Genomic DNA, 26,699 nt, shown 5'->3' on the forward strand with positions numbered 1-26,699 from the left:
TATCACCACCTTCCTGTGACTTATGGAATAACATGTAGTGTAATAGCTAGTTTATTTTATCGAACAGGGAAGTTAGAATATTATTTTTCAGATATAGATAACATATTTTCACAAGTACCGTCAATTAACAAACTAAATAGGGTAAGACCTGCAAAGGTATTAGGTGAATTTTTCTTAGAAACTAAAGAATTAACATTAGAATATATATATAGAAATAATTTGACTTGCAGTTTAAAGAAAGAAGAAAGGACTTTTTTAGATATGGTTGAAGAAAGAAGACTGAAAATGCAAAGGAAGGTCTATGAAGGAAAGACAGAAAAGACAGTTTGGGATGTAGATATGGAAAAACACTTGGAGGGAAAAGCTAGTCCAACTATGGCTTTAGATTGGCCTCAGAAAGGAAATTTGTGTATTAGGAGGAATAAGACTGCATATGACAATTACTTTGTAGGTAACAGTGAGTGCCATGATACATACCGAATCATGGGTGGATGGGGATTTAAAGGAGGAACATCATTGGGTGAGTATAAACGCTTTAAATGTCGCCAATATGCTAGATAATTACACACACATACGGGAATTAGTGAGGGTTAAACATTTTATTCGTTATTTCCATGTTTTCATTACTTTTGGAGTTTGTTTTGCTTAAGTTGACCAATTTGGCCCATAATAAAATGGCCAATCCTCGGACACGACGCAACAGCTACCATTCCACGAGGTTTCCGACTAAGTGCGCATGCTCCAGGCTCCTGAACAAGTGGCCTCAAGATGACCCACACAGCTTGTTCCACTGACAAGGTCGTGACTGGACTACTGCCAAGAGCTTTAACAATGGGCAATCTTTATAAAACCGGATGGATCATGTCTGACAGTGTGACATCATAGACTTTGGGAAACCGAAACGGACGATTTTAACCATCCAATCAGAAGTGCCTAAAACTGACTTTTGCTACATTTTGTCAATAATTTAATTATAAAAGAAGGTAGGTTAGTGAGTTGGTAGCTTTTCGCTGATTTTCTTTTTCCTGACGTTATGCTGACGGAGAGGACGGTGACACTGTAGGACAGCTGTTTCCCAAATCTTTGACAGATTAGATTGCCGCCCATTTTCCTGACGAACTGAGGACACTTATACTGATGGGCACTGATCGACGCAGACACGTTTATGGTCCATACCAATCTTTGGGACTGTAGCGTGTTGCATGACGCATCAATTGACTTAAGAGGACTACTAATAGCCAGATTAGGTAACTATGATGTTCTGTGGATTGATTAAAATTACTACTAAAGAAATTTTTTCATTTATTAGATAAACTTTTATTGATTAACAAGCAAATGTGTTGGGTTATTTATTATCGTCTGAATATAAATGAAAACGATTAGAATCACTTTTCCAAATTCAACTAAATTGATCCATCAGCAAAGTGGAAGGGATATCTAGAGTTTCAGGATTAAGATGTGCTGGATTGAGGATATTCAGTGTATGTTTATGTAAATAGAATTTTATTAGACTAAAAGATATTCTTTTCACGCCAGCGTTTGGAACATCTATCTCTCCAGTAAGAGCAGACCAAATGAGTGTGTGTGTGTGTGTGTGTGTGTGTGTTGGTGTTATGGGCCCCACCAATTAATGTATTGAGTGAAAGCGTTAGTAAGATATCTGGTCTTTGACAAAGGGAGGATAGGAAACTCCACGCTGGAGCAAGGGGAGGAGAACAAGGGTGCTCTCGCGCAGGAGAGCTCGTGGGCATCAGCTGTCATGCGCTGCGTACAGCTTGTGCATAGTACAATAATGCATTACAACACATCTTTCTCTCTTGAATGTTTAACTGCAATAATACATTACAACACATCTTCCGTTCTTGAATGTTTAACTATAATCGACTATTCACAAACAAAATCGTCATAGCGTTTAGGTTTGTTGATGGTTCTGCCAAACCTTCTCTTAATCCTGTGAGGGTCAGACACAACTTCAGTGTCGGAATGGGGATCGTTACAGGTTCTACCAAGCCTACCACTGAAACCTTGACCGTCAGATGTGACTTCAGAGTCAGAATGTGAATCACCATCGCAGCTCTGATTTAGCACTGGAGCGCGAGGACTGACATCAACGAACTGGTCTGATGTCTGACAATCTGTGGAGTCAGTGATAGGTGGGTGAACTTGCACATTCTCACTTCTAGGGCTCACCCTTTTGTCACGGAGCATGGAACTGTGGTCCTTTCCATTTTCGTCGTAATCAACCCACAAGTCTTTGCTGGTTGCTGGTTCTATTAAGCTGAAATTGACTCGATCCTTTAGCTGCTAGATGATATCTGGCCAACCTGTTCATGTGCCAGACCTTGCCATCACTGAGTCTGGCAGCGTTGTTGTAAAGTTTGCGGATGTGGAGAGGAGCGGTGAATCTGCTTTCTCCTTTCCTGACTTTCCTTTCAAGGCGAACTTTGACTAGATCGCCGATACTCAAGGAATGTTCTTTTACTCCATGTTTTGAGTCATACCAATCTTTATAGCATTTTTGCGCCTTCACTATGTTATTTCTGATGGTGTTTGGCGACCATTCCAACTGTTTGGATGCGGGCATCCAACCCAGGTCTTTGCTCAGGGGTTGTCTGCTCCTCATGAGGACAAAAGGTGCTACCCTGGTGCTGGCACAAGGGGAGATCCTGAATGCCCAGATAAGTTTGAACAATTCTTCCTCCCAGTTGAGGTTGGCATTCCTTGACAATTGTATATGCCCTTTCAAGACTCAATTAAAAAGTTCGATGTGGCCATTACCTTCAGGATGGTAGAACGAGGTGGTGTGGTGGGTGATGCAATTCCTCTCTAGGAATGACTTGAATGCCTCGGAGGAGAATTGGGGACCATTGTCAGTGAGCAAGTATTTGGGTAACCCCTCACTCAAGAATAGCCTGTCCAGAAATGAAATGACCATAGAGCTGTCTATTCCTGAAACTATTTCTATTTCAGGCCACTTAGAGAAATGATCCAGGGCTACCAGAATGTACTTGATCACTCCATCGTATCCTTCAATGGGTCCGGCAATGTCCAAACCAATCCTCTCCCATGCCATTGTAGGGGGTTTGAGGGGAGAAAGTGGAACCCTGGAGGTTTTAAGGGTCTTGTCAGAATCATTGCAGTCCACGCAATTTCTTATCAGGATTTCGATCTGCTTGTCAATACCAGGCCACCAATAACTGGTTCTGACTCTCTGCTTGATTTTTGAGATACCAAGGTGACCTATGTGGCACAAGTTGAGGATTTTGTTTCTGAGCGTGATGGGGGCTATAGCTTTACCAATCCTGTACAACACCCCATTTTCCAAACTGAGATCATTTCTTATTTCCCAATAGACTTTGACGTTATCATGAAGGCATCGTTTCTCAGGCCAGGAGCTGTTGATGTATTTACATAACTCCAGCAGTGTGGGATCTTTTGACGTGTCTTTTCCTCTTATCCGCCGGGATCCCGTCAAGGTCAGAGTTGAACAGTAGTGCTACCTTCTCAGCTCCTTCTTGGTCATCTAGGATTTCATTTTGGGGTAGGGGTAATCTGCTCAGGAAATCAGCCACCTTGTTCTTGACTCCAGGCCAGTATTCAGCAGTGTAGTTGTAGTCCAATAATTTGATAGACATTTTACTAAGCCGTGGGGAAGCATTCTGCAGGCCGGAGGCAGAGAGGATCTTGATCAAGGGTTTGTGGTCAGTGCGCAGGTGTATGTTGTATCCCCAAATGTACGCTCTGAAGTAATTGAGCGCCCACGAACAGGCCAGCATCTCGCATTCAATAACCGAGTACCTCTCCTCAGCCGAGGTGAGTGATCTGGACGCGAAGGCCACAACCCATAAATTGTTCTCGGCGTCTTTCTGTGCCAGCACAGCACCCAGTTCTTTGTTGCAGGCATCAGTGGTTACGTAGATTTCAGCTTTAGGGTCAAACCCTTTGAGGAAGGGTGCATTGCTAATTTCCTTTTTGATGGTGTTGAAAGTGTTCTGACACTCCGGGGACCACTCGAATTTGGTTCTGTTTTTGAGTAATTGCCTCAAACTGTACGTTTTCTCTGAGAAGTTTCTGATGAACTTCGAGTAGTACTCAGTTAAGCCAAGGAAGGCTCTCACATCCTCTTTGTGGGAAGGGAGCATTAAGGATAGCATCAACTAGGCCCTGTTTAGGTTTGGTACCTTCATGACTAATCGTGTGACCCAGGTAAACCACTTTATTTTGGGAAAGTTTACATTTATCTAACTCCACAGTTAGCCCATGCCTTTTTAAATTATCCAATACCTGCCTGAGGCGTGTGTCATGTTCCACTTGGCTGCCCATGACCAAGATATCGTCTTGGAAAAACCTCACACTGTCAACGCCCTCAAAGATGGATGTCATGACTCTTTGGAAAAGCGCTGCAGCCGAGGCGAGACCAAACGGTACTCTGGTGAAACGGTAACAGCCGAATGGCGTGATGAATGTGGTGTACTTTTTGCTATCCACGTGTAGCGGACTCTGATGATACGCAGATTTTAAATCAATAATGGAAAATATATGCATATCATTTGTAGCATTGAACATTTCGCAGATGCGTGGCAAGGGGCACTGATCAACGGTTATATTCTTGTTGAGGTCTATGCAGAGTCAGATTTTTCCGTTGGGACGTTTGATGACAACCAGGGGAGAAACCCACTCTGCTGACTCAACTTTTCCGATTATTCAGTCATTGACCAGCCTGTTAAGTTCCACCTGGACATCGTTTCTGACAGAAACGGGTAGATGTCTCACTTTGTGAATGCATGGGATGGCCGAGGGTTTTAATTCAGTTTTGTGTTGGAAACTATTTAGAAGGCCCACTTTGCCAGAGAACACCTCAGCGTAATCTCTGTAGATGGTGTATTTGCACGTATCATCTATGGACAACACAGGGTCAGCACTATTGGGGTTGAGAATGATGCCAAGGTCAGCTTGATCGCACCTTCCCAAAACAGAAAGGCCTCTTTTAGCTCCAAAGAGTTTACAGAACGCCTTCCTGTTTTTGAATTCAAATTCTAGTTCACGGGTTCCTAAGAACTCAATATTATCACCCATGTAACTTCTGGCGATTACATTGGACTTTTCAAGTGACGCTCCAATTTTGCCCACAAATTGCTGTTTCCATACATTCTCGTTAATTATTGTGAACGGGGAGCCTGAGTCAGCCATTATGTTCATAGGCACTCCGCCCAATCTTATTTCTCACATAGGTTTTTTGATCCTGGAAGGAGTAAGTTCAAGTATGTCGTATTCGATGGAGAATACATACTTGATGCTGTCAGATTCAGAGTAGTCTGAATTCTCCGACCCTGAGTCATCCTCCTCTTGGATGTGTTTCACAGGTTTGCTATGTTTAGAGAATTTCCTGTTGCATACTTTTGCAGAATGACCTGTTAATCCACAAAACGTGCACTTTTGATATCTGGCGGGGCACTTTTTGAAGTCTGCGAAGTGGGAGGGAGACCCACAACGATAATAATTGCGTTCCGTGTTATCATTGTATTTCTTAACGTGATCCTTCTCGTGAGTGTTTCTTCTTGTAGGGTTCACTTTTCTTGTAGGCATCGCAAGGACTTTCACGAGCATTTTCCTTGGACCTCAGTTTGCTCGCATTGGATGAATTGATTGCTACACTGTATCTGCTTCCTTGCTCGAAGTGTACTGCTAAAGCTCTATGTCGAGTATACTTGTGCCAGGCTGAGCGATGTTTTAAAATATGCACTCGGCCCCATTACACTGCACACACTACTAAAGCTTTGCAATTGCATTTGTTTAGTTCTTCATACGCCCTGGAAACCACAGACGCATCTTTTTCAACGGCTAGTACTCTACACCTTAAGAGTGTGCTTGGTTGGAAGAATTTTCTGTTTCCAATGTGGCCTAATTGGGAAACGTTTTGGTGCCATGTGTGCCAGAAAGGAGCTCTTATGCTGTCTTGGGTCACTGCGATTATAGCATGTTAGCAGGAAAAAGTGAGAGCTGAAGGCTGGCACAGATAGTTTACTTTCGTAAGCTGCTATGAGTATTCTGCAGGTCGCTTAGCCCAACCAGAAAACGACTCACTGTGCTTATTATTTCAGTTATTGGCCAATATTTATAATCTTGGTGGGGGCTAGAGATTTAATTTTTTTTTTTTTTTTTTTTAAATATTTTTATTTTCATCATCACAGTAGGCACAAAATAGAATACAGTAAAACAAAAGCATATATAGTAGTATACATCAACAGTATAGTAAATTCAAAAAGGCAATAAAATAAATAGCATATGACATAACATATGGAGAAGGAAGGCAGCGATAAAAAAGTAAGCAGGTAATCAGAAAGGACCATAGAATCACAAATTGAAATGATCACCAAATGATATAAAGCAATATAATCATAAGGGCACACAGGAACATTTACTTCGCGAATTACAGAGCCACACATTCAATATAAGATATATAGTAGATTAATCAAAAAGACATTGGTCGCCAAAGTGCTTCTAATTTAACCAGGGAACGAAGTCCCCTTGTATTTGCTAAGGCAGCCTCCAAGCCATAGGTTTCCTTAATTATCGACCAAAAATCCTCAACCTGAGGAGGTGTGGGAGAAATCCAAGCCCTAGCAATAGCTAGTCTAGCAGCAGCCATTAAAATTGAGAAGAGACATGCTAAACCTAAATTATTTTCTTTACAACCCAGCATGATCTCAAGACCAGTCAATGGTTGATTCAGGCCGAGTTTTAACTGAAGTAGCTGTTCAATTTTCTGCCAATAAACCGTCAGTGAAGGGCATGAGATAAACATATGCAACAAGTCGGCAGCGTATAATCCGCATTTAGGGCAATATTTTTTATCTCCCGTCATACTACCTGGATCCCATTTTGCAATTCTAGCCGGTGTGTAATATAGCATACAAGTAATACGTAATTGCTGGAGTTGCAAGTTGACAGAGTGCACCGAATCCTTTACATTAGCTAGTGTTTGTTTGATCATACTAGGGGAGACCGATATACCCAGCGTTTGGCTCCAACGTTCAGCTAATTTTACGCTGCCATCAAGTTTAAAGCTAGACAGATGAATATACATCATACCTATTAAGGACTTGGTCTTTGTACCATATATACAATCCCAAACATTTGACTGTGTAAATTCAATTGGAGCGAGAGTTGTAGTTAAATAGTCTCTTATTTGCAAATACTTGTAAAAAAAATTTACCGGTAGCTTATACCTTATGCGCAAATTTTCAAATGACATGATTCCTCTCTCATTATAAATTTCGCCCAGGTATGAGATCCCATATTTACTCCAAGATTTGCCTGCCTGATCCTGGAAGATCTTAGGGAGCAGTGGGTTCCCCCACAAAGGAAATTTAGTATGCATTTTGGGTAGCTTACACTTAATAGCCATATCTCTCCATATGAGCACAATATCCCTCAGAGTCTTAAACTTGACTCTCTTAAAGTAATTTGGATCATTTATTCCATACAAAAACATGTCCCTTTGATTACCTAAAATAAGCTTGAATAGTGAATTTGACTGGTCCAAGCCCAACAAGCATCGAAAACGAACAATAAATGAAGACCAGAAATACATTTTAAAATCCGGAAAACCCAGTCCTCCTTGTTCATAAGGAGATTTAAGTAGCTCGATTGCTCTTCTGGGTTTTTTATAACCCCATAGAAAGCTACTGCATATGCCCTCAAGTTTTTTAAACAGATTGTTAGGAATTTTCAGCGGAATAGAGCGGAACAAATATAAAAATTTGGGAAGTATTTTCATTTTTATTAAGTTAGATCTACCCAATAGCCCCAAAGGGAGCCTGTGCCAAAATTTAAACAACCTAGCGGTTTCCTGCAAGAGCGGTAAATAGTTGATGTCTATTATCTGTTTAACATTAGGAGTTATTTTTACCCCCAAATAAGTTACTGTAGTGCACGCCCCAACCATCACATTATGAATCCCTAAAGTAGTAAGCACTTGAGTTTTATTCACGTTCAACTTGTATCCTGAGACATTACCGTATTTCTCAGCTTCATCTATGATCTTATTCACGGCCTCACTTGGATTAGTAGCATAAACCGCTATGTCATCAGCATATGCTGTGAGCTTAAGTTGAGAGGTGCCGGAAACCAACGGATCAATGTATACACAAGATTGAAGGATACGTAAAAATGGCTCTATATATAGAGCAAAAAGTAATGGTGACAGCGGGCAACCTTGCCTGGTCCCGCACAGTATCCTGAATGATGTTGACCTAGAGCCCATATAGCAAAGATTAGCTTGAGGATTACTATATAAAGCTTTTACACAGGACTGGAACTGCTTACCAGTACCTATCTTTGCTAGGATAGCCCATAAAAATTCCCATCTGACACGATCAAACGCTTTTTCAGCATCGAATAGGATCATGCCAAAATCGATTTTCTTTTGCTCTGCATAGTCAAATGAACTAATGGCCGTGTTAACGTGGGCAGTAGTATCCCTCCCTAATATAAATCCTTGCTGACTTTCAGAGACTAAGTCCGTCATAATCGGGGCTAAGCGATTTGCCAAGATCTTAGAAAATATCTTCGCGTCCGCATTAATAAGCGAAATTGGCCGGTATGAACCACACTCAGTCGGTGGTTTGCCCTTTTTTAAAAAAAACACAATCTGTGTCTTATTCCATGATGCCGGCACCTCACCGTAAATAGCTACATATTGGATTGCAGATAAGAGGTAGAAGTATGATCTGTTTGAAGGATTTATAAAACTCTAAGGGTATTGAATCAAAACCAGCCGCCTTCCCACTTGGCAGTAGTGACAATGCAGATTCAACTTCTTCTAACAGAATTGTTTCTTCTAATGTATTAATTTTCTCATTGTCTGCAGGCTGGAGGCCACTGTTATTGATATAGCCTAGTATCTCTTCTTGGTTAGATGACCATGTCAAAGAATATAACTGTTGATAGAACTGCGAAAACTGATCTAAGATATCCGATGTTTCCGTATACAATATACCATTTGTTCCCTTAATAGCATCAATCTTAGTTCTGGCTTTTGCCTCTGCAGTCTGATATGCCAATACATGTCCTATATGCTCCCCATACTCATACCTCTCCAACCGATGCTTACTGTACTTTGCGGCCATTTTCTCTCTTAAATGTTTTTTAACTGCAATTCTTGCATCAATTAAAGAGAGGAGCATACTTTCCTGGGCCTTTGAATCCTTACTCTTAACTACCTTCACATGTTCTCTCTCAATATCACGCAGATTAAGTAATAGATTCTCCATTTCGCTTTTTCGTTTTTTGTTCTGTAAAAGAATATATTTCTGTGTGATACCGCGGACGAACGCTTTCATAGTATCCCAAACAATTATTGGAGATGCAGAACCTGTATTTATTCTAAAAAATTCCTCTAGTTGCTGTGTAGTACTCGACAGATATTCAGTATCAGTCAACAAATACCTAGGGAAAGAGAATTGCCTGATTTCCTTATCTTCGATTTTAACCTGAAAAGAGAAAATAATAGGGTTATGGGTCGGAGGTCACCCGGGGACATATTTCCATTTTCGATGTTATAAGTACTCTATCAGAGACCAAGGCCATGTCGATCCTAGAGTATGATTTATGAGGAGCCGAATAGTAAGTATAGCCCGGTATTAGAGGGTATATATGTCTCCAAGCGTCCTTGACAGACTGAAGCCTCATCATTTGCATGATCGCACTGCGAGTTTTACCCATTCTTACATTACGCCTATTCCCCGTAGAGTCTATATGATAATCTAAGACGCAGTTGAAGTCCCCCAAGATTAGTTTTTCCCCCTCCCAGTTTAATAATTCCAAATTGAGGAATTCGAAAATATTAGGATCGTCGACATTAGGGCCATATATGGCGCAAATCACATATTTCTTACCCCCTATAGCCAGCTGAGCTATTGCCCATCGGCCCCATTGATCTGCCGATTTGTTGATGACTTCGCAGACAAACTTTTTATCTTTTAAGATAGCAACTCCTTTAGTAGATACAGTTTGAGTTGTATTAATGATAACCTCTAACCCCAGGTCCGCTAATAAATTCCGGTTTTTGTAAGACAAATGAGTTTCTGTCAACACCACTAAATGAGACTGATACATTCGTAACTCCTCTCGGACCAGCCTTCTTTTACCTATGTTGTTAAGACCAGCGACATTACAGGCCAAACACTTGATCCAATTCATAATTTAGTTTTATCTTTTGTGTTAATCCTCCTCCTCCTCCTACAACAATAATTATCAAAAAAGTTGAATGAACTATAACATGTAGTTTATTTTTTATACTGTTGACAACTAAAAAAAAACACCTTCCCCATTCTTTAAGAGCACAGTGCCCCAATGATGACAATTTTCTCCCCCCCTTTAACCACATACACCCCCCCTAACCCTCACCAAACCTAAACCCAATCTAAGGGTGGCGCCTCACCCCGTCTCCAAGAAGAACCCCCCCCTTATTACCAGCTGCCGCTGGAAATGGCAGCCCTACCGAGCCACAACCCAATAGGTCAAGTCTACCCTCACTTACATCTGTTTATAATGTAATCATAAACATAAACATAATCACAAGCTTTAAACATAGTTGACAGTTTCTACAAGTTTCTACAAATTACTGCAATACTGCAAGGAAGAGAAAAAGAAAAAAGAATGGAAAGATGGAAGAAAGGGAGATAAACGAAAAGAGCCAAAGTTCCTAATCGCCATAGAACAGACCCCCCTTCTATCCCACCTATCCCTGTTCAGCATCTTCTGCGCGCCATTTGGCTATTGCCGCACTGGTTTCTTTTTCTTCCAAAAAGATATAGGTATGACTACCCTTAAGAACTTTCAGACGTGCAGGTTCTTGTAGAAAAGCTTGAGCGCCAAGAGCTTTTATAGGATCAATAAATTGGCGCAGCCTCCAACGTCTGTCCATTGTAGCCTTACTCAAATCTGATCTAACAAAAAAAGAAAAAGAATCTACTGAGACTGGAGCGTTCGGTCTCGCTTTCATTGACACTGCTTGTCTCAATAAAAAATTCCCAAAATAGATCAAGAAAGGGCGAGGATATTGCCCCCCTTTATTCCTCTGAGTTAGCGGCAATCTATGGACCCTTTGAAGTTGAGAGTCCCAGTCCCAATCAGAGAGGTCAGGGAAAGCTTTCTGAAATAATTTAACCAAAAACCCCCTCGGGTCTGACCCCTCCGCGCCTTCAGAAATACCAAAAAGTCTAAGGTTCTGTCTTCGCTGGCGGTTTTCAATATCCTCCAGCTTGATTTGCATATCCGAGATCTGTCCTTCATGCTTTCTGGCAGAGACATCTGTAAGTGCAGATAGATCTTCGGTTGCGGAAACTCTCTGCTGCAGCTCAGTTAGATCTTGAGTTAACCCGCTAATTTTATCAGACATTTCCCGAAGGGATTGTTGGATTCTATTGTTGTCCTCTCTGACCTGTGTATAGTGCAGCTGCGCCTCTTGTCTTTGCTCAGCTAGAGACTGCAGAATCAAAGAGAGTGATGGTGCTGCTCCCTCATTACAGCCAGTTCCTGCCTCAGGTAATGCCGTCGCCTGACCAACTTGAGAATGAATTTCTTTCGGGGAATACGGATCATTGTGACTTAAGGATTCCGGCTGTGCTATTCCTGGGGCACCATACCCAGAACTGGCTTCTGATGGCGGGTCGCCAGAGCCAGATGTTGGTGGATTAACCCCATTGCTGTTGCCGTTAACGCCTGAGAGTCTTAGTGCCATATTTCGCACTCCGCCCTTAGCTTGTACCCACTTCCTAAGGGGGCTATTATCAGAAATAGCTTTCCCTATAGGAAGCGCATTATGTAAGTGGAGTGTACTTCTCTTCGATTTGTTATTGACTTTCCCTTTGACCTTTTTAATGGTCAATGGCTTACACCCCGTCTGTGCTGGGTACTCGGTTGATTCTTCAATGTCGTCAAATGAAGCCGAGTCATTAGCTTCGCTATCGCCTTCCCCTTCTACTATGACGCTGCCCTCCAAGCCAAGAGTCCGACCCACACCGGCTATTGCAGTCACGTTATGCTCAACAGCATCAGTGTCTTGTCTCAAGTCTGAGGATACAGGCTCCACTACCTCCGTTACCTCCATCACCTCTCCCTCTTGCCTGCCGGTCCCCTCGTCATGCTGTATGGGTGGCTGTATGGGTGGCAAAGGAGTAGGCAGAGACTCAGGTTGTAAACCCTCTGCGCCCACACTACAACTTGTAATAGACACACTGACGTCGCTATCCTTATCCGCTACAGATGAAACACTGTCTATTGAAGGGACAGCGGAGCTGAGCGCAACAATGTTACTGTCTGTTATCGCGGAGAGTAAAGTTTCCGTAACATTGTTGCTAGTCGCGCACTTGCCTGCGAGAAGCTCCGGAACTCTCCCAGTTTGTAGAAGGCTCGATAATGGTTTGCTGGTTGTAATGCCTGACCTCTCCTTGCCGGCACCCGTCACCAAGTTTCCCTCGCCTTTTCCAGCGATGTTCCGGCCAGTACGGGTGCACCGCGGGGTCGTTTTCGGTGGCGCCATGTCTCCCCCTCGCTCGGAGTCAGCTGTAGCAGGCGCGGCAGAGGAAGTCAGACCGGTCCAGTGGAGTGTCGAGCAATGCGGTGAGCGTCCTGGGAGGGAGCAATAACCAGCAAGCAACCTCTCCAATGCTCTCCGCTCGGATTTTAAAGCAAAAAACTGCCACATTCGCTCACTCAGCTCCGTAGTTCTTTCCGTAGTTCTTCCCTGCAAGTATTTTAGTTCAAAACCTCGAAGTCTTCCGTATCGCGCACATCGTATCGTTTGTTAGCTGGAGGTGTAGGAGACCATCAGGGCTGCAGCTCGCTGTGGCGGCTTCAATCCGCCATCTTGGTTCTCCCTCGGGGCTAGAGATTTAAAAGAAGAAAAAAGGGAGGAGAGAGTTGTGCCTGATACAAGCTGTTGCGGGATTCAAAATACTTAAGTGTTCAGTCTTGTAACTGGGTGGTGGGTGCTGAGGGTCGGGAGAATTTGAGACCTGCAGAAATTGACTATACTTTAGTCACCCAAGATACCAACTGGTTATATAATAGTCATCGTTTATAAAGTTTTGTGACACCAGTCGCATTCAAGGGTGGCGGATCTTTCCTTCAATTGGAAGCATGCCATCTTGAGTATTGTGTGAATTTTTTTAAGAGGGTTCATCGTCCTATGGCTTCCCAATTGCAGGTTGCTCTAATTGTTTCCACTGGTCAGTCTAGTTTCGAGGATATGTTCCATTCTGATCTGACTTCTGGCGTCCAGAAACTGGTGTTGTGAACTTGTGATTAGGCTCTCAACGCAAGGCATAACCTATTCGGGGATGTGCACTAATTACACTCGGCCATATGGCGCCCAAGAATGGTGCTTTGTGAGGCTCTGGAACTAGACTTTGTACTGTGTTTGTCATGAAGTGCACGTGATCAGAGTGTTTTGTTCTAACTTTGAAGTTGTTCAGTTCTGTGGAGCCACAAAGCGAAGTTGTTTTTGAATCCTGGGGTTGAGATTGAGGGGTGGGGAATGGAGTCTGGATACTTGCACTTGGAAATGGTGTGTACCCTGAGCAAATGTACCGTTGTTGTCATTCCTTTCTTTTATTTGCTGATTGGTTGTGTTGCAATTGTGTCATTCAGATTTGATATTATGTGTAGCCCTAGCTTGCTCTCAACAAATAACCAATAAAAGAGTTTAATAAATAAGAATTTATACACTAGTGTGGCACATCAAACATTGTGGATTCTGGGGGTTTAAGGTGAATGGTGCGATTGATATATGCCTTCGCGATAGGTAGAAGTCCCCATTAGTCTATTTCTTCACACATCAACTTCTTTCCGCTTCTGTAGTAGGGTCTGGTGCTGGGAAGTGTCAAAGGCTGCCAACAGATCCAGGAGTAGTAGTGCTGCTATTTCATGCTATCCACTGTTAATCCCAAATAGATTTCAAGGTGGATTAATTACCTCTTCCTGAGCAGAACCCAGATTACTGACCTTGCATTAGGAAGTTCCCCTTCGCAGAGTTGAAAATCTGGGAGAACAAAGCCCCATCAATCAGTTTTCATAGGAGTGGTAAACTGGACAGGGGTCTGTAGTACAGTGACAAGTCTCATGCAGTCACCGTTACCTCCACCACGTTTCACAAATGTGAGTGAGAAAAAATAGCTATTGACATTTGTGGACCGTTTGATTGCTTGTGGCAGCAGAGTCAGTATGTTATCGTGTTAATAGGCTACCTTTCCAAGTGGCCAGAGGTAGCAGTTATGAGAGAAATGAAAGCCAATCATGATTTATTTCTGTGAGGAAAGTTTCAGGAGGGAAGGGTGTCCCAGGACAGTGGTCTGCAATTCACATCAGCTGAATTCACCAAATTCCTAAGGAGGGAGGGCATTAATCATTACAAAACTGCAGTGTATAATCCTAGAGTAAACGGTTTAGTGGAAAGGTTTAACTGTGTATTGAATGAGTGTGTGCAACTGGCTTTGGGCGTTAGAGTGTAAAAAAGAAATCAAAAACATGTTGAGGAACCATACTTAATTCAGTCATGGGGGAAACTCAATTTTTCCTACTGAAGGGAAGTGTAGCATGTACTACTGCTGTCCTGCTTGGGTGGAAAGAACATCAAGTGACAACATAGATCATAAATTGTTGAAAGTAAGGGTAAATGATTATCAGGATCAACATGTTCAAAGGTATAATAATAGGATAATAAAGACATGTGAATTTAACAAGGGAGAATGGGCGAGGGCAGATGTGGAAGGTCATAAGAAAGGTTATTCCAAATGGTCATGCCGAAACTCAGTGATGTGAAGGGGAAAAACGTATTACTGGAGAGAAAATGGTGGAACACATTGGAAAGTGGTTAAGACCATACTGTTGAACCAGATATGTGGAGTGGAAACAATCAAGATGGAGTTGGAAAGAGGGGAGTGTATCCCGGAATGATCCCCAACAAATCAGAAAGCTTCCTAAGGGTTTGGAAGATTACATTTATACTTGAATTTCTAAAGATGATTTGCTGCGGTTATTGATATATTTATTTTTGTGTAAACTGTGACTTTATTTTTAATTGTCAGGAGTGCTTTTCATAGAAGTTACCAGCATTATGAATGTATTATGTCCGTTTTCATTATCTAATTCACTATAGTCAAATAAGTTTATTTTTCATCAAAATGTTAATACTTAATCACATGCACTTAGCGAGGGGGGTTCTGGAATCTTGTCATTTGAGGCGTTAAAGGTGGAGGTCCTGATGTGAAAATCAGTCGTCCAACCTGGGTATAGGGGCGAAAGAGGAATCAAACCATCAAGTAGCTGGTTCCCTCTGAAGATTCCCTCAGGATAGCTGGCACTCGGAAATTCCAATATTATCTGGTAAAGCAAGTGATTAGACGTCTTGGGGCTGAAACACTCACAGCCTCCTCTCTCTGTCCACTTCAACATTCCATGACATCACATACCAGCTGAACAGCAGCACACAGAGAATCTATGGAGGGAATGCATTCCAATAAACAGTGGATTAGAAAATAAAAAATACAACAGGACTAATGAAAATACAAACCGAGTTGATGCCAGTCCGAAAGACAAGCGCACAAATTGGTATGCCCCTTCAGGTGTGATAAATGATGTCAGGTATTTGGATTTGGGATGCAGTCGTACCTGGTGGTACGCACTCGACAAGTCTAGTGTGGTGTACCATTTTGCCCCTCTCACACTCATTAGCATTTCATTGATGTGGTGAAGTGGATGACGACCCACCCATATACATTGGTTAAGATCTCTCAAGTTAACCCCTTCGCTGCTAGGCCTTTTCCCCCCCTGTACTAAGCCTTTTTAGGTCTCGCCTGAGCCAGCGCCTGCCCTGCTCTGGTGAGACATTTAGTTAGTGGGCTTCAAAAAGCCGACCACAGCTTTTTGTGTGGCCTAGAGCGTGCGGTTACGTGGACAGTTACGTGCGCGCCATCTGGCTTTCCTCGCATAGCTCGCAGGCACCCTTACAGCACGCGATCAGGCGCCATCTGGCTTTCCTTTCGCTTGCTCTCCCAAGCGCCTCGCTCTGCCCCTCCCCCAACACAGAGCGCGTCTCGCGGCCGCGAGTCTTGTTCTCTATAATTATCTCCTCTTTCTTTGTACTTCCTCTCGTTTTAACGACCATCTCTACACCACCCCTCTCTATTTCTTCTTACATTTCCTTAATTCGTCTACCTGTGTCTATTTCTGTGCCTCACAAAGCTCTCTACCTCAATCTCTCACTACCACTGTATCAAACTCTCCTGTCTCCACCTCACCTCTCTCTGCTTCAACTCTTTCTTTCTCCACCTCATCTTACTCGTCTTCACACATCTCCCTACTTTTTTCTCCGACTCACTATTTTTTGCCTACGTATCCTTCTGATTTTACCCTCCCTTTACCACAGTACTTTTTCGCTACCTTGCTTCTCCCTATGTTTCTCTTGCTACCTCTTCTTTCTATCTGGTTTTTTTTAGCTGACAAAAATAGTTTTTATTTTTGTATTGTTTAAAATAAAAATTAAAGTGAAAATCCCAAAACACACCTTAAATAAGTTGACTTGAACGTTGCATACGCTCGGCGCGTTGCATGGCTAGCGAGTGTGTTCTTGTATTGTTCGATTAAAATACGACACCCTTTACTTCTGTGACATCTTCTGACATTTTATTCTATCACCCATTGCATGTATAGATTTCCAGTCAGTGTCTGTCTAGCGTGTCCGCCTTTTATTTTCATGAACGTTGGTTGAAAATCAAACGTGCTGATAACGTGATGCTGCACTTCTATTGTATATCAGTAGTAAGCTGCAATGATTTTCTCCTGCACAACTTCTGTTTAGTAATATTCGAAGTTATAACAGTTTTGAAGTTGTGTATTTTGGAATTGCTTGCGATCAGTGTAGCATTCTGGCATACTCAAAGACGGCGCAGAAGCAATGTCTGTTTTCATTATATGTTTAAAGTGTTAATTTATATTAAAAGTTCATCTCATAAATGCACCTTGTTCCCCTGCAACCCTTTTTTTTAATGCATAAATGCTGGCATTTCATGATGTCCGCAAGAGGATACAATGTAGTCCGTTCTCTATGTTGTAACTAAATAGAACACATGGTGGGATGTCCTTTTAAGGGAAGAAACTACAAACCGGAACACGGATTGGCTACACTGCTCCATATAAATTAGTATAATAATACGGTCGTGTTAACAGTACAACTTTTGCTGTAGTGGACTCTCATTTCTTATAAAACATCATAGATAACTCGTGATTAGCTTCTAGTGTGACCCAGGCAGATGTGGACAGACACGACCACCACGACATTCTCACCCTCACATTCATGAGAGAATCGCATGCTCTGGTGTTCCTCCCGTTAATTATACTTCCGATCCTTCTGGTTCTTGCAAGTGATGAGTGGGTTATCTCGCTTGTGCGGGACGTGTGCCGTCCCATCTTTGTTAAGACAGTGCACATTACCTCTCTGAGCTAGAACGGGTTATGTTCAAATCAATTAAGATAGAATATTCTTTCAAAATAGTTCTCACGGGTTTTAAGAAAAGGTCTAACAATAAAGACCATATGAAAATGCATATATGATAACATAATTCGGTGTAGATTATCATATTTCACATAAGCCACAGATCACTAAGATAACGTGCTATCGTTTTGCTCAAGGCTGTGCAATTTCTTTGTTCAGGCCGGGCTTGGATATGCTTGAGGACACACTTCGCATTTGTCCAGCTCCTCGCAGAGCTCCTGCTATCCTCAGTGTGCCTTCCTTCTCCTCAGATCAAAGGGGCAGAACTCCACAACAAGTCAAGGCTTTTTTTTAATGGTTTTCAGTGTAGGTTTCACAAGAAGTGAAATTTTGCACAGGATGTGCGAGGTGTGCCCAGATCCTACCTCCAGATTTTCTGTAATCCATCACAAAGTGTTTAGAAACTATTTTCAGGCAGCATCAGTGTTGCATGAACACACTACCTCAATTCAGGTTTCCCCCGCTTAATAAATGGATGCATTTTTATGCAAATCTCTAAGATTCTCTCACTTAGTTTTATTGTCTGATGGGCCTTTCTTCCTCACTTTATCTTCTCTCCCGTCAAGCCTCTGCCAGTACCTACTAGTCTCCCTCTCTCTGCTGGTACTGCCTGCTATCTTTACTATCTCTCTTACACCCTCCCCCGTCCCATTCCTCAGCTACCACTCAGTCTCTCTGTAGTCGCGACTCCCCCCCCCCCCCCAAACACCAGGAATCAGCTTGCTGTAGGACCGTATGTCACAGAGTGATATCTCACTACAGCGCATTGCATTCCCTTTCTGTCTCCCTGCTCTCTGTTGCCCAGCCCTCTCTCTCTCTGTTCTGCTGTCTCGCCTAACCCTGCATGGGCGAGGATGCGCGCTGTGGGGGCACTTTCACAGTTGTGCTGTCTCTCCTTATCTTAATCTCTCCCTTCCTCTATTACCCCACCCCCATCCACTCTCAGAGATTATCTTGGGTGCCACTGCCACAGATGTCTTACGGCCGCTCCAGACACATCCAGTAGTTATTTGAACCTGGCGTGGAAACATTGCACTAGAGTTGTGTGTACATCCCTAATGCAGTGCACCCAAGATGCAGAGCACTATAGAAGTGTGCAAAACCCACTGTACCAAACGTCTTTTTGCAGATCATGGACCTACTAAAGCACCCTCAAGTGTGCATATTCATGACCTTATTAACTGAGCCAGTTTGTGTTGTCACAACACTCGACTTGTGTGCACACTTCCCGCACAGTAACTAGTTTATACAGCTCCAGATGAGGTTGATAGTGAGACGGCTTCCTAATGTATGTATACAAGTGTGTAAAATTACGATGGTCCCAGGTCCAATTCTGATACTGGAAAAGTATCTGAAAAAGCAAGATGCTTTAAAAAGCTGTGGAAAAACACAGCATGTTGGATGCACTGTGTAATTTCAATGTGTTCATTCAGAACATGTTATGTAAAGAGCTGCATGATCTACAAAGAAAAGTATTTTCCTGACTAAGAACATGACGGATTATGTTCATGGCATGCTCATTGCTTGTGTAAGCCTCACCACGAAGGTCTTGGCATCTGCGCCAGGGCCACATGGACATTGTCACAGGCTTCTTGCCTTAATCAGTGCCCCATCAGCACTGCCAGGGACCCACAGCAATGGTTGGTGTCTTAATACGGACAAAGTGATCACCTGGCAGCCAGGGCCCAGCATGTGTGGCCCTAAATCTACTTCTACTACAAGCCATGCCTGCAATGAGCAGCTTTGTACCCAACTCCATGCCTTCACTGTGCCACTTCATGCCACGCTCACAGAAGGAATAGTAGATTTTGGACCACAGACTTCAGCATACAATGTGCAGCTTCGTAGAATACTTTGGGCTGGGTGTGTAGATGTGTAGCCTACTCCAGGGCCTGTGAAGATCTGCTTTATAGCCCACACCTTTTCAGCAATATGCTGCTTTGTAGCGCACTCATACTCAATGTGCGGCTTTGCAGCTCACTCGTCTCCCTGCGTTTTGCGTCTTGGTTGCCTACTACTGGTTATGCAATGTGCAGTTGTGTTGCCCGCGCTGAGGCCTGTGGTGTGCAGCTTTATAGCCCACTCCAGGGACTGAGAAAGATCACTTCAAATATAAGTCTTCCTAACACATTCCAGAAAGGCGACCGACAGCCACGCATTTACTATAGGGTTTGCCACAGAAAACAAGCATTTGCAATGCAATAGGTCTTGCATTTACACGAGTTTGAGCTATTGATATTGTAAATGACAATGCCTTTTATTTATGTTTTAAAAAATAAAGCATAAATAAAAGTCATTTTCATTTACAATGCCAATAGCTCACACTCGCGTAAACGCCAGATCTACTGCATTGTAAATGCTTGTTTTTTTTGCTATTTGGGGTAGTTTGCGCTTAGGCCCCTGTAACCTTTTGACCACATAAGGTATCCACACCAAATTTGTGTCCTTTTCTTCCAACATCATGGGGATTCTAAAGGTACCCAGGGTTTGTGGATTCGAGGGTACCCAGAAATTAGCCAAAATACTGCTAAATGTTGGGTATTTTGGGGGGGAAATGTGAAAAAGGTGCTGCAAATGAAAGCATCTGTTTTTTCCCCTGCAAATGGTATCAACAAAGGGTTTGTGGGGCTGAAATCACCATTTTCCCAGCTTTTAGGGACTGACAGACTTTTGTCAGAAAACTAACATTTTTTACACAGTTTTGGCATTTTACTGGGACATAGCCTAGTTATGATATTTTTTGTGCTTTCACCTTCTTCCAGCTTATGGTAGAAATGGGTATGAAAGCAATAATTGGATCCTGGAAAGCTTTACATTTTAGAAAAGTAGCCAAAATCTGAATTAACCATGGGGTAATTTGTGTAGATCCTACAAGGTTTCTTTATAGAAACTAACAGTTAAATATAAGAAAAATTGAAAATTAGTTGAAAAAAAAGCCATTTGTGCCAACGTTTTCACCTGTAACTTCTTCTTATTATGACAGCTGTTTGAAATCAATATATTGTTACATCCGCTGAACCTTTCTGGTTGTGAGGATATATAGGACTGATAGGTTGTCCAAGAACCCAACGAACCAAGAGCCAGTAACTGAGCAGCGTCATGCAATGGGTTTTTATTATGTACCGGGTATATAGCAATTAACTTGGAAAAATATATACATGGAAAAATCAGTATGAAAGACACCTATGTATTTTTGAAATTGGAACAAAATATAGAGTTTAGAAACAGTAGATATTTGCACATTTCCGAAATTGTGAGCACCCATACTAGCACGAGAATTATAGGACATTTTTCGATGTGACTTCTTTTTTACACATTGTCTTTCATTTGGAAGGCAGAAATGCATCCAAAGTCAATAGGTAATAACAGGTACTCTACAATTCTGTGTTACCCTAAGCCTCCCGATAAAAATGGTACCTCACTTGTGTGGGTAGGCCTAGTGCCCACGACAGGAAACGGCTCAAAACGCAACGTGGACAAACTTTATTTTCACAGTGAAAACTAACGCTGGTGCGGGGCCACAGGTCAGCCCACTAAGCCAGGTGGTGGCAATACTGGAGCATGTTGGAGCTACAACAGGGGCTATTGCTCTCGGTACCCGTGTAAGTTCAAGCATGAGTGCTCCAAATGAGGGGGCGGCATGCCCTCACCCAATGCCTACCTTGGTCACGCCCTCCGAGCAATGGTGAAACGTGAAAGGAAGGGGACACCAGTTAAGGTGGAGGAGATGGGCCCGTGGCTCTCATGTTCACGGACAGGGAGGCGGCTTTGAAGATTCAGTGGGGTTTCACAGAGGGTTTTTGGGTGGGCTATCAGGGACTTAGGGTGCGGAGATGGGCAGACAATTTGAAATCAGCCAAAGAATTGCCGGGGGTGGTGGCGGCCAAGTTGCAGAAAGAGGTGGAGGAAGGGAGGATTGCGGGCCCGTTTGTCAGCTGGCCGTTTGATGATTTTTTTTTTTTTTTAAAAACCTTTATTAGCATTTCAACCAATAACAAGTATGGGCCTACAACCCCCCGGGGCCGGCCGCTAAGCAGTCAAAACAACAGAGATCCAATGTTGACACAGGCAGTACCTCGGAGAGCAGAATCTCCATGCTAATATATTCTCGGCCAGTGAATGGCGCAAGTAGGACACCAGGATTAAGAAGACTTTCATTTTATAATAGGGAAAGACAAAAGGATCAGGTGCCAAGCAATTTCCCAGCAGCGAAAAATGGCAGGCAGAGAAACAAACGTAAACAATAAACGGCAATCTATCGAGTCAATGGCGCCAAAACAGGAAGTGCAGGATGTAGAGAAGTATCATGACCAGTTGCGCCTGCAGTCCCATGCCATAAAGCCCAGAAAACACCCCGGAAATTGTGGCACACATGAAAAGCAGTGATTCACAACAAAGGAGTTGTACCACGCTGATCCCAGAAAAGAAAAACAAAGAAGAATCAAAGAAGAAAAAGGAGGCCATGGAAAAAAAGGGTAAAGACTAAAGAATCCCCTTCCCCAACCCCCCACCCTGCACCTCTGCAGATGAGTACGGCCCCCCCCCCCAGCAGTGTGCCTGTCGCCCTGGAACCAGACCCGAAATATAGAAGAACAGAGAAAAGGGAGTAAGAAAAGAACCCCACCAGACGGGGGGGTAGAGAGAATATTAATAAACTGGAGGAGGGCCTTCAAAACATGCCCCTGGCTTCTCCCTCCCGCACGGTAAGTTTTCCCCAAGGCAAACAGTAAGCAACACAAAATCGACCATGTCAAAGAAAGATGGGGAGCATTATGCACCAATTATACTAATAGCTATGTCATGAGAGCACGCAACCCCTGAGCCCGCCCGTCTACTAGATGACCACCCCTGAAGGATCAGCCTCATCCTTGACCACTCTTTGCAAATCTGCCCATGCATACCCCTCGACCCAGCGCCATGTCCAATGTTACAAGGTAAAGGAGTGTCCAAAAACGACCGGGAAGCGACGCACACAGGTGGGGTGGAAGTCTCTGAGTACGAACACAGTCCGCATCATGGAGGGACGTCTTTCCCAGTGTTGCCCCAGGATCTGCACTGCACACAAGGTCCAGGAAGGCGGAATCAGCCAAAGTAGACAACTGTTGCTTGAATTTTCCCTGGGTCGCCGGAGGCCGTGCACGGGACGAGGCCACCACCTCCCACTCAGGTCCAATACCTCCGGAACAGATCAGACCCACAGCCAACCGATCACACGGAAGCATACTGTCCGGAGTTACCAGCTGTTCACTAATCTCAGGGGTGGCCGCGACATTGTCCTCCTGTGTGTAGTGTGGGAAGTCCCTGTGTACCTGAGGACAGGCAGGCCGCAACTGTCCCGACGCTGATGCCACACCATCGAGCTTACTCCCCAAGACCCCGATGCCATGAACCAAGGTGGAATGAAGGGCACCGAGAGCCTCGAGGAGGTCGCCGCACCCCAGCACAGCTCTCTGCGATCGCTTCGCCACACTCCCAAAAGTCACACACTCCCAATCCTGCTGTGACCCGGTGGACAGGATGGTAGGCTTCATCATAACAAGATGGCCGCCGGGTAGGCCCGACCCGTATTGGGACCGGGACCCAGGGACAAGCGCCTCAAGGTCCACGTCGCTGGAAACAGGGTTCCGGGGGCAGGCAAAAATTATCCGTTGTGCGGTCACGGGCAACAGTCGTCCCCACCACGGACCAGCGCCCGCGAAAATCCGGGAGCAGCCCGCAAGAATCAGGGCGAGTCACGGGCGGTGTCCGGCCAGCTCACCGTCAGAGGCAGGGGCAATCACCGGAGAATCCCAGAATTGCCACCCCGGGCATGCACTCGGTCCGCTACGCTTAGCGGTAGGAACGACCACGGCGAAATGTAGGCCGAGGTGTGCACCGCTCCGGTGGTCCGACTCCACCCAGTCACCACAGGCCGCTGTTGTTGAACTGCCACCCGGCCAAGGCGTCCACTCGAGGTCCTGGCTCCAGGGCTGCACGGGCCGCAAATTTCAAAGGCACATTTCTCCGGCGGTACCGCCGCCAGAAACTTCGGAGTCACACGGTCGGTTGCCACTCTCATTCACAAATACGAGCGCGTAGCGCTGGCTGAGGATCTCATGTAGGATATCCGTGCGGGATGCGGAGGTTCACGGAGCCGGGAGTCTACGCTGCCGTCCCGGTCGCCATCTTGGCTCCTGCCCCGCCGTTTGATGATTTGATCATCTCCTCATTGGGAGTTGTGCCAAAGAAGGAGAAGGGTGAGTTTCGCATGATACATCACCTATCATGGCCCGAAGGGCAGTCTGTGAATGATTTCATCGCTGAAGCAGACTCGAGGGTGCTCTATGCATCGGTGGATGACGCGATTCGCCAAGTGAGGGTGTGTGGTCCGTGGGCGGAACTGGCTAAATGTGATGTGAAATCTTCCTTCCGCCTTCTGCTTATACACCCTGCGGATTTCTCTCTGCTTGGGATGCAGTTCGCAGGGGCCATCTACGTGGACAAGGTCTTGCACATGGGGTGTGCGATTTCTTGCATGCTTTTTGAGATGTTTAGCTCATTCTTGCAGTGGGCATTTACACAGATCAGCGGGCATCGCGACGTCACGCATTATCTGGATGATTTCCTGTTTTTTGGGAAAGGCACATTCCGGGGATTGCGGCAGGGCCCTGTTGCAGTTCTTGGAGATGGCGCAACGGTTCGGAGTCCCTTTGGCGCCTGAAAAAACGGCTGGGCCTAGCTGCTGCCTGACATTCCTGGGAGTTGAGCTGGACTCTGTTCAGTGGGTGGCTCGACTCCCCCAGGCGAAAGTGTCGGAAATGCAGGCGTGCCTCTTGTGGGCGATTGCTGAGAAGCGGATCGCGTTGAGGGTGGTGCAACAGCTTCTGGGTTTCCTGAATTTTGCATGCAGGGTGGTAAGGGCTGGACGGACTTTCTGCAGGCGACTCGGCATGGCCATGTCGGGGGCAATTCTACTGCACCACAGGGTTTGGATTTCCATGGGGGTCCGGGCAGACTTGAGGACATGGGTGACATTTTTGGCTGAGTTCAAAGGGGTGTCACTGGACTTTGAGGACGAGAGAATGGTTTGGCAAGTACAAATGCATTCAGATGCAGCCGGGGCAGCAGGTTTTGGGATTTTCAGGGACGGCAGGTGGTGCGCGGAGGAGTGGCCAGCTCACTGGGTGCGCCAAGGGAGGAGCATTGTGTTTCTGGAATTTTTCCCATTGTTGGTGGCTCTGGAGGTGTGGGGATCCGAGTTTCAGCGCAGGTCGGTGCTGTTTCATGTGGACAACATGACAGTGGTCGAGTTGGTCAACCGACAGAGGGCGAGGGATCTGAGAGTGCAGCGACTGCTGAGGAGTTTCATGCTGAAATGTCTGAGGTTGAATGTGGTTTTTAGAGCCAAGCATGTCCCTGGGGTGAATAATGACATAGCGGATGCTTTGTCTCGTTCGCAGTGGCAGCGGTTCCGGAGATTGGCACCAGGAGTGGATCAGTTCAAGACCGACTCCCCCACGGCATCTGGGCCTTGGGGGAGTGAGGGTGATAGGCTTGGTGGAAAAGTCTATAGCTGATACCACAAGACGGACCTACAGAATGGCATGGGCGGAATTTGGAGCCTTTATGGGATGGAGCGGGGATTCTGTTTGCAGAGATCGGTCGACGGTGGAACAAGGAGTGTTGCAGTTTCTATTGCATTGACAAAGGGCTGTCTTCCGCGACGATCTCGGGCAAACTGGCGGGAGTGTCGTTTTATTGTGGTTTGTTTTTTTAGTTTTGACCCTACCAAAGATGTAATTATTAGTAGGGTACTCAGAGGTTGGGGTAGGGAAAGTCGGGGTGGTGGGCGTTGAGGGAGGCGATTACGTTTGATTTGTTGGTCAGGTTGGTTGAGGTTTTGCCGCTGTGTTGTTATGACACTTGGGAGGTCCGGGTTTTTCGTTTGTGCATGGTATGGATGTTTTGTGGGGCCTTCAGGGTCTCCGAACTGCTTGGGACGCGAAAGATGGGTGGCAGAAGGTATGAGGAGATCTGGTTGGATGAGGGTCGTCTGGGGATTTGGTTGGGCCAGTCTAAGACAGATCAGTTGGGGAGGGGCTAGTGGATTTGGTTGTGTGAGACGGGGGCGAAGGTGTGTGTCCGGTGGCTGCATGGCGAGACTTTGTGCACTGCGGGGACTGTGAGTGGTGATATATTTTGTCACGTGTCTGGGGCAAAGGTGACGGCGGGCCAGTTGTTGTCGGTGTTGCACATGGCATTGAAGAGGTTGGGGTTGGACCCGGCAGGCTTTGGGACTCATTCCTTTCGTATTGGGGCGGCGATGGCAGCTGCGCGGCTGGGGTGGTCCTGGGACATGATTCGGCAGATTGGGAGGTGGATATCTAGGTGCTGTGAGCGTTCTGTTCGAAAATAGGGGGCTTGGTGTAGTGTGGGGGGCTGAGCAAAGGGTGATTGGTGGATCGTTTTGGCTGTGTTACTAACTTATTTTTCTTCCGTAGGTTGCGTGGGTGGACCGGGGGCCAAGACGGTCACTTGGATTGTGGGGCATTCGTTTGTGCATTGGGCCTCCAAGTATGCAGAGCAACAGGTGTACGGCCGTAACCTGGGACTCAAAGGACAACATCATGAGGTGCACTGGTGGGGAAAAGGGGGGATGCGATGGGGGGCACTATTGCCCTGGCTCGCGAAAATGGTCCCCCAGAAGGGATGCCCTGATCTGATGATAATTCACTTGGGAGAGAACGATTTGATTCGGCTGTCGGGTTTGGTGCTCTTACAGCTGATGCAGAGAGACTTGGAGGCGTTGAAACACAGGTTGGCTGGGACATGCATTGCCTGGACTGAATTTGTTCCACGAAGAGTATGGAGGGGGCGATCAAACACAGGGCTGTGGAAAAAGCAAGGAGGAAACTCAACAGGGCGATGCGTGTTTTTTGCGGAGAAAAGGACATTAAAGTAATTGCTCACCCTGGACTGTGACTGGAGGAACCACTACTGTTTAGGGATGACGGTGTGCATCTCGATTGGGGAACGCGTATTACATGATGGCGATGCGTGATGTGGTGAGCAAGTTGTGGAATGAGGCAATTTGGTGTCACAGGAAGGCTTAAGTGGATGGGAAGGTAGGACACGCAGTTGGACCTCGGGGAGGTGGGCAGGT

General features: G+C 45.0%; 1 protein-coding gene and 1 non-coding gene across 2 annotated transcripts in view; both read left to right on the forward strand.

Moving 5' to 3' along the window:
- The window catches only part of LOC146832932 (uncharacterized), an 84,443-nt gene extending 58,269 nt beyond the window's left edge, over nt 1-26,174 (forward strand). The window contains exon 4 of the mRNA XM_085600415.1: nt 26,038-26,174. The gene's annotated coding sequence lies outside the window, so the exon portion shown is untranslated. The remainder of the gene's footprint in view (nt 1-26,037) is intronic.
- Nucleotides 17,408-17,506, forward strand: LOC146832933 (small nucleolar RNA U13). Its single transcript, XR_014960861.1, has one exon. It is a non-coding gene; the product is annotated as a small nucleolar RNA U13 (small nucleolar RNA).
- Nucleotides 26,175-26,699: the final 525 nt, after the last annotated feature.

Source organism: Triturus cristatus, chromosome 4_2 (genome assembly GCF_964204655.1).
Source record: "Triturus cristatus chromosome 4_2, aTriCri1.1, whole genome shotgun sequence".
Lineage (NCBI taxonomy): Eukaryota > Metazoa > Chordata > Amphibia > Caudata > Salamandridae > Triturus > Triturus cristatus.